Consider the following 6,000-nt stretch of genomic DNA (forward strand, 5'->3'; position numbering starts at 1 on the left):
TTCCTCATGAGTGCCCTCCTACAAAACCCAAAAGATGAGTGTGGAAGTTCTCCCTCTATTAGAAAAAGAGCGTCGTCTGGATGATTGATACAATTTCATGTTTGTGCCTGAATATGAAATGCTGTAATTGATGAGCTTAGCATTAAGACTGGAGACAGGGGGAGACAGCCAACCTGACTCCTTTAAAACATCTGCCTACCAGCACCTCTAAGTTTTACCAAGGAGTCAATGTCACTTGAGGTAATCAGGTTTATATTGACCTACAATCCCACACACAAGAAAGGTTCAGTCACAATTAAAATAAAGTTGAAATAAACATATCTACATATTTTTACCCTGTTAAAAGGGTTTTTTGTAGTTTTTCCTTACTCTTGCTGAGGGTTAAGGACAGAGAATGTCACACCCTGTTAAAGCCCTATGAGATCAATCAATCAATCAATCAAATTTTATTTGTATAGCCCATATTCACAAATTACAATTCATCTCATAGGGCTTTAACAGGGTGTGACATCCTCTGTCCTTAACCCTCAGCAAGAGTAAGGAAAAACTACAAAAAACCCTTTTAACAGGGTAAAAATATGTAGAAACCTCAGAGAGAGCCACATGTGAGGGATCCCTCTCCCAGGACGGACAGAAGTGCAATAGATGCCACGTGCAGGAGAACATCATCAATAATCAAAGTCTCTAGCAGCATTGATGAAGCACAGTCCATGCTCAGCAACCATCTAGACCACGATCCACCATCCAGACCAGACGCCACTTCAGTCCTCAGTCACCGTCCACCGCCGCCCACCAGGAGGACCCATCACAAGCCACCACTGCGGTCCTGGTCCACCACCCGTGCCCAATGCCAACGCGACACAGGGTCCGCCACCAGCACCACGATCAGCCCACATGACTCAGAATCCGCCACACTGGATCCAACACCGCGACCCCCGGTGCGCGATCCACAAACCGTAATCCATGGTGCGGCCACAGAGGCCCTGGATCTGCGGGTGATAAAGCAAAGGGATTCCGGGGAAGGGGGATAGGGATGGAGAAGAGGAAGGAGAAGCTGGAAAGAGAAGCTCCGTGTGTCATGTGTCATAAAATAGAACAAGTAACGTTCTGGCGCACTAATTAGCTCTAACTATAAGCTTTATCAAAAAGGAAGGTTTTGAGCCTACTTTTAAACGAACAGATGGTGACTGCCTCCCGAACTGAAAGTGGTAGATTATTCCACAGCCGAGGGGCTTGATGGCTAAAAGCTCTGGCTCCTACTCTACTTTTAGAGAATTTAGGGACGACAAGTAGGCTTGAATTCTGGGATCGGAGTGCTCTAGTGGGTTTATAAGGTATTAACAGCTCTTTAAGGTATACAGGCGCTATATTATTAAGGGCCTTGAAGGTGAGGAGGAGAATTTTAAATTCTATTCTAGATTTAACTGGAAGCCAGTGTAGCGATGCTAATATTGGAGAAATGTGCTCTCTTCTCTTTGTTCTCGTCAGGACACGTGCTGCAGCATTTTGGACAAGCTGTAGAGTCTTTAACGACTTCCTGCTGGAGCCTGATAATAATGAATTACAATAGTCCAGTCTCGATGTAACAAAGGCGTGGACTAGTTTTTCTGCATCTTTTTGTGAAAGGACATGTCTAATTTTTGAAATATTACGCAAGTGGAAAAAAGCGGTCCTAGAAATTTGTTTTAAGTGACTATTAAAGGATAAATCAGGATCGAAGATCACTCCCAAGTTCCTGACTGTTTCATTGGAAGCAAGGGCAATGTCGTCTAGCGCAGCTATATCATTAGATAATGCATCTCTAAGGTGTTTGGGGCCAAGTATTATAACCTCTGTTTTGTCTGAGTTTAATAAGAGAAAATTGCGGGTCATCCAGGTTTTTATGTCCTTGAGACATGTTCGAAGTTTAGTTAATTGATTACTTTGTTCAGGTTTTATTGACAAATATAACTGGGTGTCATCCGCATAGCAGTGGAAATTTACCGAGTGTGTCCTGATAATGTTTCCTAGTGGAAGCATATATAATGAGAATAAAATTGGGCCGAGCACAGAGCCCTGTGGAACACCATGATTAACTTTGGTGCGCACAGATGACTCATCATTAATTTGCACAAATTGGGAGCGATCAGAAAAATACGATTTAAACCAGTTAAGGGCGGTTCCATTAATGTTAATTAACTGTTTTAGTCTTTGTAATAAAATTTGATGGTCAATTGTGTCGAATGCTGCACTGAGATCTAACAGAACGAGGACAGACACAAGTCCCTGATCTGAGGCTATTAAAAGGTCATTAGTGACTTTTGCCAAGGCTGTCTCTGTACTGTGATTGGCTCTAAACCCCGATTGAAAGTCTTCATATATATTATTTTCCTGGAGAAACTCACACAGCTGATTGGCTACCACTTTTTCTAAGATTTTAGAAATGAAGGAGAGGTTAGATATTGGTCTGTAATTGGCTAAAACCTCTGGGTCTAGGGTGGGTTTTTTGAGTAGGGGTTTGATGACAGCTATTTTAAAAGACTGTGGTACATAACCTGATGATAATGACAGATTGATAATGTTAAGTAACGAACTATCAATTAGGGGCAGAATGTCTTTAAGTAAGTTGGTAGGAATGGGATCTAAGATACAGGTTGTTGGTTTAGAACCTGAGATTAATTTGGTAAACTGATCACGGGTGATCAGAGAGAAGCTGTCTAAGTAATGGGTAGGATTCTCAGCCGTTTCTGAGATCTCTGTTGTTGGGAGGGTATTAGTGCCAATTGAGGGCAGGAGATGGTTGATTTTATTTCTAATAGTTTGAATTTTATCATTAAAAAAGGTCATAAAGATATTGCTATTTAGGGATGGAGGAATACTGGGTTCGGTGGAGGTGTGACTCTCTGTCAGCCTGGCTACAGTGCAGAAGAGAAACCTGGGGTTATTTTTATTCTCTTCTATTAGTTTTGAATAGTAGGCGGCTCTTACTTTGTGGAGAGCCTTTTTATATTCTTTAACACTATTCTTCCAGTCTATGAGGTTTTCAACATTGTTGCTGGAGCGCCACTTCCTTTCTAGTTTTCTTGATAATTGTTTTAACTCATTTGTCTGGGAATTATACCACGGAGCTAATTTACTATGTTTGACATTTTTCTTTTTTAGAGGCGCTATTGAGTCTAATGTTAATCGTAATGAGTCTGCAGAGCTATCGACGAGGTGGTCGATCTCAATGGAGCTCAGGGTTTTAAAGAATTTGTTGTTTATATCTACTGCTAATACGGGTTTAAATGTAATTGGGATTATTTCCTTAAATTTAGCTACAGCACTATCAGGTAGACATCTAGAAAATGAATTTTTTATTAGTGGCATATATTCAGTTATTGAAAAATCAAAGGTAATTAAATTATGGTCTGATAGAACTGGATTGCGCGGAAGTACTGTTAAATTTTCAATTGCGACACCGTACGATAATACAAGGTCAAGTGTGTGGTTACCACAATGAGTAGGTTTGTGCACACACTGACTGAAACCAATAGAGTCTAGTATTGAAATAAATGCTACGCTAAGGCAATCTTTATTATTATCAACATGAATATTAAAGTCACCAACAATAATAATTTTATCGGTCTTTAGGACTAAGTTTGATAAAAACTCAGGGAATTCCTTTAAAAATTCAGTATAAGCCCTGGGAGCACGGTAAACTACGGCAAATATGATTGGCTGTTGGTGGTTCCTGGATGGCGTGGAAGACTAAGAACCAGACATTCAAATGACTTGTAGCTGAGTTTAGGTTTAGGATTAATTGATAGACTGGAGTTAAAAATAGCAGCAACTCCACCTCCTCGCCCAATTTCTCTAGGAACCTGTGAATTGATATGACTGGGGGGAGTAGATGCATTTAGACTGACATAATCATCAGGATGCAGCCACGTCTCAGTGAGGGACAATAAATCTATGTTGTAATCAGAGACTATTTCATTAACTAAAAGAGCCTTTTTTTCCAGTGATCTAATGTTTAAAAGACCACATTTAAAAGTCTGGGTTTCCTGTATTGTTTCAGAGGTTGTTTTAATTTGTATTAAATTTTTGTGTGGAGTTCTCGCTCTATTATTGTTTAATTTCAATAATTTAATCGGACGGTGAACAGACACAATCTCTATGGGGTTTTGTGACTGATCCAGAGGGAGCGCAGAGAAGTGTTTAGCACTGCAGCTCTGCTTCCTGGTCCCAACTATGGGTTGTCATGTTATAGACTTAGTAATATTCCTAGATAAGAGAGCTGCTCCATCCCAAGTGGGATGAACGCCGTCTCTCCTAACAAGACCAGGTTTTCTCAAAAAAGTTAGCCAATTATCTATAAAGCCCACGCCGTTTACAGGACACCACCTCGACAGCCAGCGGTTAAAAGACAACATGCGGCTAAACATGTCATCACCTGTTGTATTAGGGAGCGGGCCAGAGAAAACTACTGTGTCTGACATCGTTTTAGCAAAAGCACACACCGACTCAACATTCAATTTAGTGACCTCCGACATACGAAGCCGGGAGTCGTTGCTGCCGACGTGAATTACGATTTTATTGTATTTACCTTTTTTAGATTTAGCCATTAACTTAAGTTTAGATTCGATGTCGCCGGCTCTGGCCCCTGGGATACAATTAACTATGGTCGCTGGTGTCGCTAACCTGACGTTTCTCAGAACCGAGTCGCCAATAATCAGAGTTTGTTTATCAGCGGGTGCTTCGCTGAGTGGAGAGAATCTATTTGAAACGTGAGCTGGTGGCTCTTTAATCGTGGGCTTTCTAAGTCTAGCACTATGCCCCCTCTGGAACGTCACCCATCTGCCCTGGGCTCCCGGCTGCACGGGACTAGTCTGGGGACTGCTCGTTAAGGCTAAGCTACGTGCTAAGCTAGGTGGCTCCGCGGCTAGCGGGAGTCGGCTAACTACAGCTAACGGAGTTTCTAAGCTGCTGAGCCGAGCTTCTAAGTCGCTAAGCCTCGCCTCCATCGCTATCAACACACTACATTTATTACATGTACCACTACTGTTAAGGGAGGCAGAGGAGTAGGTAAACATTAGACACTCGGAGCAAGAGAGAGCAGTAGAGCAACAGGGAGAGAGAGAAGACATCGCTGCTATATAGCTACGAAGGTGAGCTCAGACAGAACACAGAATCATTAAGCACGATAGAATAAGGGTTGGTATGTGCGAGTGTTTAACTACAGACCGGTTATTTTAGCCGTAGTGCTACAGGGAAACAGTTGAATTGTAATTTGTGAATATGGGCTATACAAATAAAATTTGATTGATTGATTGATTGAAAGTCAATTCAGAGATATTCAAAACAAATCTATTCTAATCCAAATCCTCCTCAATTCTTCCATCTGCAATGTCTTCACAATTCTCCTCAACTCTCACTTAAACCTCCCCAACATATCTGCTTCCACCTCCTCCTCCCCCACTGCCTCCCCTCTCCTCCCTCCATCCTCCCACCAGACTGATGAACTGTAAGGGCACAGCAGAGGCCGAACATTCTTGTTTCCTGAGCCAATGCTTAGCTGGAGAGCACTCATGCACATACACACGCACACGCGCACACACGCACACACACGCACACATGCACCTCCCTCCACCATGTTGAGTCAGAGCAGGGTTTGACAGGGAGAAACATCCCATGTTGTGCACTAGTTTGCCTGAACAATAACAGATAACAGGAAAGAGGGGACAAACAGATCTCTCTCTCCCTCTTTCTCTCCATGCGTCTCTCACACAAACAAACATACACATGTTGTCATTTTTGAGGACACATAGGCCTGGATTCATAATATTGCATTAATTATCCTGACATTAAAACACGTCCTAACCTTGAGTAAGAATGACACACACACACACACACACACACACACACACACACACACACACACACATTTACACACACGGTTTATGTTAGTGAGGACACTCATTGGCACAGGGTTTAGGTTTAATAGACATGGGGGGGGGGCATCCCCTCAAATGTTTAAAT

Source organism: Platichthys flesus, chromosome 7 (assembly GCF_949316205.1).
Source record: "Platichthys flesus chromosome 7, fPlaFle2.1, whole genome shotgun sequence".
Classification (NCBI taxonomy): Eukaryota; Metazoa; Chordata; class Actinopteri; order Pleuronectiformes; family Pleuronectidae; genus Platichthys; species Platichthys flesus.